The following is an 8,188-nucleotide window of genomic DNA, read 5'->3' as shown; positions in this document are numbered from 1 at the left end:
AAGTCTTTTTTTTTTTTTTACACCCTACATATACTACGTTACCTAGAGAAGTTCATCATTGTTTTAATAATCTATTATTTTTACATTTTAGTGTACCTAAAGAAGAACCTGAGCCTAAATGCATCTCTGTTGGATGTAAAGTGCACTATGTAGTGCTCCTACATTTATACCTCCGGAACATGACAAGCTGTGTTCTGTTCATTCTGTAAAACCTACAGTATGATGTGTCTTTTTTTTTCATTAAGCATGAATCATTGATTTAAAAGGAATAGAAGAAGATCCAGGTGGTAACAGTATCTCCGTTTTATCACACCATCCACCACGTCATTGATTATTCTGCTGTCAGCAGGATCTTTTAGACCTTACGCAGCCAGTAAGACCACATGGATATAGGAGTGAGTATAAAATACTTGACATCACATGCTTAATATCCTTAGCACGCATGGCAGAGGAAACTTAACACCCGGTGTTGGTGCTAGAGTTGGATGGTATCGTTATCTTAACATCACAAAGACTGAAGGGCACATTACAGCTCCTCGTACAAGAAATTAATCCAATTAGAATCGTCGTAATAGGTTTATAATGAGAACAATCGCTGCCAGCGATTTTAAATATTCTAATCGTTCCAGGTTCATTCTCCACTAAAAGGCTTTATTAGAAGTCATTGTGTCTGCTGTAAAAAAAAAAAAAAAAAAACCTGCGATATGTTTCAATTATTCTCCTCGAACGCAGAATTTCTTCACTGGCGCTCAAGTAGACGCGATTGTATACGACGTGTCACTAAGTTGCTCTTTATTAGATATGTTGTGTGTAATATATATATATATATATATATATATATATATATATATATATATATATATATATATATATAGTATACACAATATAGTTTTTTTTTAAGATTATTTCATAAGCAATATAGTGCACTTAGAGAAACACTAGAGCCCAAACCACTCCCTAATGTACTATAAAGTGCACTAGAGAGGGTGTAGCATTTATTACTTTATGGTCCATATACACAGAGTAATTAGCAGTACCAGCGAATTTGAAACACGCCCTGGTTACTACATAGTGCACTTTCTAGCCCAGTAATGCAGTAGGTTTAGGATGTGGCACTAAAATATAAATGTAAAAGTGTGCATTTAGAATCCATTAAGTCTACAGTATACTACACCCTATCAAGTGCACTTTACAGTCAGTAAGGGATGAATGTGTAGCCTAAATGAATAAAAAGCGTGAAGCTTTTTACTAAAATATAATTTATAATCTAGAAAATAAGAACAGCATTACTGTGAACTAGCGTTAGTAGCAGCTAGCTAACAGTGTGTTAGTTAGCTAAGCAGCTTTAACCATCTGATTCTTAGCATTATGTTACAGATTATGTAGCTAGTGTTGTGTTTTTTTGTGTTTATTACATACTTATCTGAAGTTTCGACTTGAACGCTGACTAGACGCTAGCTAGCAGTTTTTGACAGCTCCTTGGTTGAATTTTTCCACAGCTTTTGTTTTAACCAACATTTGTACAAAATGAGCTAGTGTTAGTAAAAAATTTATGCTAATATCTGCTAATTGTATCATTTGGGCTGCACCTCATTTATGTACATCTGACCCAGAATCTTTATACTTTGAGTTTGTGTAAGAATGAGCAAGGATTAGCAGACAACTAGCAATAACAGTCAGGATTTAGCAGGTTATTTAAGATAAACAATTGTTTAAACTGAGATTTTCTCTGAGGTTTATCTGGAAGCAGTGGTTAGTTTTTATGTCTGAATATTTGACCTGGAATCAGACATCTAATCGAGTGCCCCAAGTTGAAAAAGTGAATCGGATAGAAATGATCTCTGCACTTGTGTTTTATAGCCTCATACTGAATGTAAGTATAGAAAAACAAATAACACACCGGTGTGTGTGTGTGTGTGTGTGTGTGTGTGTGTGTGTGTGTGTGTGTGTGTGGGTGTGGTGGGTGGGTGGGTGGGTACTATTTAAAATGTAAACTCTTTAAGTGCTCCATTGAGGCACAGGAGAGATTAGACATCGACCAGGATAAGGCTGTGGTTGTGTCTGTCAAAGCCTGTTAGCGTCCATACACCCCCTCATTCTCTCTCTCTCTCCCTCACACACACATACACACACGGTCTTGCACAAGGACAACATGACGGTGCTGTGCTATAAGTGAGTGTGTACATGTGTATTAGATTCCCTTAAATGTCACAAAGACTTCTAGTCCTCAAAAGGTCACAAAGGATGTGTTCCAATCACATCCCACATCCCGAGTCGTGTCCGATTTCCTTTCAGAATCAGCACGCTTTTTTCCCCCTCCGTGTGTTCTAAATCTGAAGTTTATCGACGGAAGCTACAGACCCGTCTAGGCCTCGTCTCTTTTATCTTCGTTATAATCTGATCTATTTGTTTGTTAGGGTACAAGAAAAGCACTAGATAATTAACAGAACTGTAGACTGCAGATATAGTTATTTATTTTCTTCTTTAATGTATAGTATGCACTATACACATATATTAAGGATCTAGAACCCTATGTAGTGCACTACACTTCAAAATACAGTATTTAGGGCTATACAAATATAGCTATGTGTGTAGTGCACTATATAGGGCTCTAATGTACGTGTGTAGTGCACTGTATAGGGCTCTAAATGTACGTGTGTAGTGCACTGTATAGGACTCTAAATGTACGTGTGTAGTGCACTGTATAGGGCTCTAAATGTACGTGTGTAGTGCACTGTATAGGACTCTAAATATAAGTGTATAGTGCACTGTATAGGGCTCTATATATATATATATATATGTGTGTAGTGCACTGTATAGGGCTCTAAACATATGTGTGTGTAGTGCACTGTATAGGGCTCTATATATGTGTGTGTAGTGCACTGTATAGGCCTGCATATATGTGTGTGTAGTGCACTGTATAGGGCTCTAAACATGTGTGTAATGCACTGTATAGGGCTCTAAATATATGTGTGTAGTGCACTGTATAGGGCTCTAAATATATGTGTGTAGTGCACTTTATAGGGCTCTAAATGTATGTTTGTAGTGCACTGTATAGGGCTCTAAACATGTGGGTGTAGTGCACTGTATAGGGCTCTAAACATGTGGGTGTAGTGCACTGTATAGGGCTCTAAACATATGTGTGTAGTGCACTGTATAGGACTCTAAACATATGTGTGTAGTGCACTGTATAGGGCTCTATATATATATATATATATATATGTGTGTGTAGTGCACTGTATAGGGCTATAAATATATGTGTGTAGTGCACTGTATAGGGCTATAAATATATCTGTGTAGTGCACTGTATAGGGCTATAAACATGTGTGTGTAGTGCCCTGTATAGGGCTCTAAACAAATGTGTGTGTATTGCACTATATAGGGCTCTAAACCTGTGTGTAGTGCACTGTATAGGGCTTTAAATATATGTGTGTAGTGCACTGTATAGGGCTCTAAACATATGTGTGTAGTGCACTGTATAGGGCTCTAAATGTACGTGTGTAGTGCACTGTATAGGGCTCTAAATGTACGTGTGTAGTGCACTGTATAGGGCTCTAAACATAAGTGTGTAGTGCACTGTATAGGGCTATAAATGTAGGTGTGTAGTGCAATGTATAGGGCTTTAAATATACATGTGTAGTGCACTGTATAGGGCTCTAAACATGTGTGTAGTGCACTGTATAGGGCTCTAAATGTAGGTGTGTAGTGCACTGTATAGGGCTCTAAATATACATGTGTAGTGCACTGTATAGGGCTCTAAATATACATGTGTAGTGCACTGTATAGGGCTCTAAACATGTGTGTAGTGCACTGTATAGGGCTCTAAATGTAGGTGTGTAGTGCACGGTATAGGGCTCTAAATGTAGGTGTGTAGTGCACTGTATAGGGCTCTAAATGTAGGTGTGTAGTGCACTGTATAGGGCTCTAAATGTAGGTGTGTAGTGCACTGTATAAGGCTCTAAACATGTGGGTCTAGTGCACTGTATAGGGCTCTAAACATATGTGTGTAGTGCACTGTATAGGGCTCTAAATGTAGGTGTGTAGTGCACTGTATAGGGCTCTAAACATGTGGGTCTAGTGCACTGTATAGGGCTCTAAACATATGTGTGTAGTGCACTGTATAGGGCTCTAAATGTATGTGTGTAGTGCACTGTATGGGGCTCTAAATGTATGTGTGTAGTGCACTGTATGGGGCTCTAAATGTACGTGTGTAGTGCACTGTATAGGGCTCTAAACATATGTGTGTAGTGCACTGTATAGGGCTCTAAACATATGTGTGTAGTGCACTGTATAGGGCTCTAAATATGCATGTGTAGTGCACTGTATAGGGCTCTAAATGTATGTGTGTAGTGCACTGTATGGGGCTCTAAATGTACGTGTGTAGTGCACTGTATAGGGCTCTAAACATATGTGTGTAGTGCACTGTATAGGGCTCTAAATATGCATGTGTAGTGCACTGTATAGGGCTCTAAATATACATGTGTAGTGCACTGTATAGGGCTCTAAATATATATGTGTAGTGCACTGTAAAGGGATCTAAATATATGTGTGTAGTGCACTGTATAGGGCTCTAAATGTAGGTGTGTAGTGCACTGTATGGGGCTCTAAATGTACGTGTGTAGTGCACTGTATAGGGCTCTAAATGTACGTGTGTAGTGCACTGTATAGGGCTCTAAATGTACGTGTGTAGTGCACTGTATAGGGCTCTAAACATATGTGTGTAGTGCACTGTATAGGGCTCTAAATATGCATGTGTAGTGCACTGTATAGGGCTCTAAATATACATGTGTAGTGCACTGTATAGGGCTCTAAATATATATGTGTAGTGCACTGTAAAGGGATCTAAATATATGTGTGTAGTGCACTGTATAGGGCTCTAAATGTAGGTGTGTAGTGCACTGTATAGGGCTCTAAATATATATGTGTAGTGCACTATATAGGGCTCTAAGTGTATGTGCGTAGTGCACTGTATAGGGCTCTAAACATATGTGTGTAGTGCACTGTATAGGGCTCTAAATATATACAGTTGTAGTGCACTGTATAGGGCTCTATATGTGTGTGTAGTGCACTGTATAGGGCTCTAGAGCATATGACATTTACACATGTAGTAAAGTTTCTTGTGTATTTCACTGTAAAGGGATCTAAACATTATGTTTGGACAGATAGTGCACTATATCTTTATATCTTATATGAAAAGGAAATACTACACATAAATTAAGGATCTAGAGCCCTATATAGTGCACTACACGTCCAAATATAAGGTCTAGAGCCGTGTATAGTGTACAGTAAGTATATATTTAGGATCTAGTTCCCTTTAGTAGAGAGTGCAAATGCATGTTTAGCATTCAGATCCTAGTAAATATATGTTATCACCTATCTAGGGCACAAAGGGAGCAGGGACTATAGGATCGGAAACCATACCAAATTGCACTAGATAGATTGTCAAAGGGAATATTTATTGGATAGGGTATGAGATCCTGTGTCCTGTGTAGGGAATAAGGGAATAGAAGATCTCAGATCCCATGTGATGACTTATTGAATATAAGTACTGCTAGGGTTAAGAATAATATATTAAATAAAATCTCAAACCGGAAATGGAATTGTCTTGCATCTCCCTCTCGAGTCAATTGAGTCTTCATGCTATGGAAAAACTGCCATAGCTTCATATGTCAATAACAGGGGTCAAAGGGTCATGAGGTCACCGTGTAAATATAGCAGTCATGAATTAAACATGTGAAGGAGTCATTTATCCAGAGGACAAACGTCCTCCACGTACATAAAAGGAAATAAATCCAAAATGTGCCTTGAGGGATGCTGATCAAGAGGAAGGGAAAAAAGTGTCCAAGGACAGACATGAAGTCGTCTAGAGAAACAAATGTCTTTCTTAAATATGCAATAAATTATTTCCAGTGCCTCAGCTCTAATGAGCATGCCAATGAGCATGGCTGCTTCTGTGTAATGAATATTCATGATCACCTGGAAGCTGTCCAGTGTCTCAGGTAAACAAGAGCCAGTCCAAGCATTGTTAAAGAAGCAAATGTTCATTTCTTTCTGTATGTGTTAAAGTACAGGGTTCAAACTGATGCTATTTACAAATAACCTGCAGCAAAATGACACTTTAATTGCTGCTAGTGTGAACGGCTCTTATTGACGAATCGATTATGCCGCCTGCTTGAAGTGTCTGACACGATGCATCTGTTCGCTCGCATATTCATTTTTTTTTTTCCCTGTCACTGCAGCAATGCCACTTCAAGGAGTAAGCACCTGTCCTGCCTCAGCTAAATGTCCAGTGTAAGTGAAAATTAAAAATTAGTAATTAGACAGAAAACATTTTCCCAAATGTACATTATCCAGAATCCCCAACTAGCTAACCGTCCATAAAAAGCCCACTCTCCGACTAGCTGTACATAAGTGTACATATAAATGAACCGTAAATAAAAACAGTGAGAGAACATTGTCCATTCAGTTAAATGGCAAAACAAATCTAGCTAAAAAAAACCATTTAATCCAATGTCCAACAATGTGGAAAAAAAAACGTTGCTTTTCTCAGATATTATACATTCCATTCATATTTAGTTTGATATTTAGTCTGACATTTTATCTGATTGCAAAACGCTATCGCTAACAAGCTCTTGGGAAAAATCCCCACCAGCTAAATGTCCAGTGTTGGAGAAAATAGAAAATCGGTGTTCAAGCAGTTCATAAAGGTGACGAAAAAGTGAAACTCCAAGGAAGTGAAAATCAAAGCTGCTAAATATCTGAAAAAGATGTCGGGAAAAATGGAACGTCGGTGAGTCACCATCTAAATATGTTCAATGTGTAATGAATTGTGGAAAAAACAGCTAAATGTCCAACCAGTTAAATGTCCAATAGCAGTGTCCAACCAGTTAAATGTCAAAAAATGGAGAAAGCTAAATGGATAAATTAGTTGACAAAACAGTGATAAACAACCAATTAAAATGCTGTCCAACTAAAGTTGTTAAACCCCAATGTTCAAAAGGCTAAATGTCCACTAACAAGCAAACAAAAAAGCAATAACTAACTTTAACTAGCTCAATGTCCAATAAAGTGAAAAAAAAAACATTGGCCAATTGACTAAATGTCCAATGTCCAAATAGAATGGAAACCCAGTATCCAGCCACATAAGTAAATGTTCAATTTGAACTAAACGTCCAACATCTTAACATATTAAACAACTAACAAACTAGCAAAAACTTTCCAACTGTATTCCAAAACAATAATAATATCCAACCAGCAAAATGTCCAAGAAACTCAGCAGGAAACTGTTTATGATTTGCCCAAGTCACAATACATATTTAGTTAAGATTTGTGTGAGGGGGCGGAGTTTTGGGATTTGGCGGCAGATCAGAACATGTGACGCGTTAACGCTACAAGTGTCTCTCCTGCTGCCGTAAATAGACCGCGTTCTCAGCGTGAAGTCTTGTAACGATGTTCTCAGCATGATCATACAGATCTGGTGCTGCGTTTCAGCTGATTATCTCTCTCTCTCTCTCACACGCACACACACACACACACACACACACACAGAGTGAAGACACAACAACAAACCAGGCCCATTCTGATATTATTGTAAAGAAAAGAAGACACTAACTACCCAGAAATGTTTCTCACACACCGAATATGTATGTGATCTCACGTAATACAGGCATGACGGAAGCAGACTTGTGCTGATTCAAACCCTTTCAGAGATGTTTAGTGTGTGTGTTCTCCAAGCAGATGCCTCCAGCCTCCATCATTCACCCCTATAAGGAGCAACTTCCTGCACGGCAACGGTTACTGCGGCAACCGCAGCCCAAGACAGCCGGCATCCTCCTCCGATGACTCTGGCTAACTGTAATCACTCCTCCCCCTCTCTTCATCTCTCTCTCTCTCTCTCTCTCTCACACACACACTTGTTCACAGGACCCCAACGGACGCCATCAAATCCACGACGATGCTCCCTTCTCCATGGCAACAGGCCAGAGAAGGAGAGAGAGAGATTTAACACTAATACTGTATGTAGTGTAGGGAATTCTTTGTACTCCGCTCGCTATACCTTATGTATGTCATAATATGAAATCATTTATAATTCGTTTGTTCTGCTCTACTTAGTGCACTTTAAGGAGCAATTTGGGCTTCAGCTCAGATCTAGCTATACCAGCATTACTAGTTAGAACTAAAGGTATAT

This window comes from Tachysurus fulvidraco, chromosome 11 (genome assembly GCF_022655615.1).
Source record: "Tachysurus fulvidraco isolate hzauxx_2018 chromosome 11, HZAU_PFXX_2.0, whole genome shotgun sequence".
NCBI classification, from domain to species: domain Eukaryota; kingdom Metazoa; phylum Chordata; class Actinopteri; order Siluriformes; family Bagridae; genus Tachysurus; species Tachysurus fulvidraco.
The sequence above is the reverse complement of the archived record's forward strand: the minus strand, read 5'-3'. Positions refer to the sequence as shown.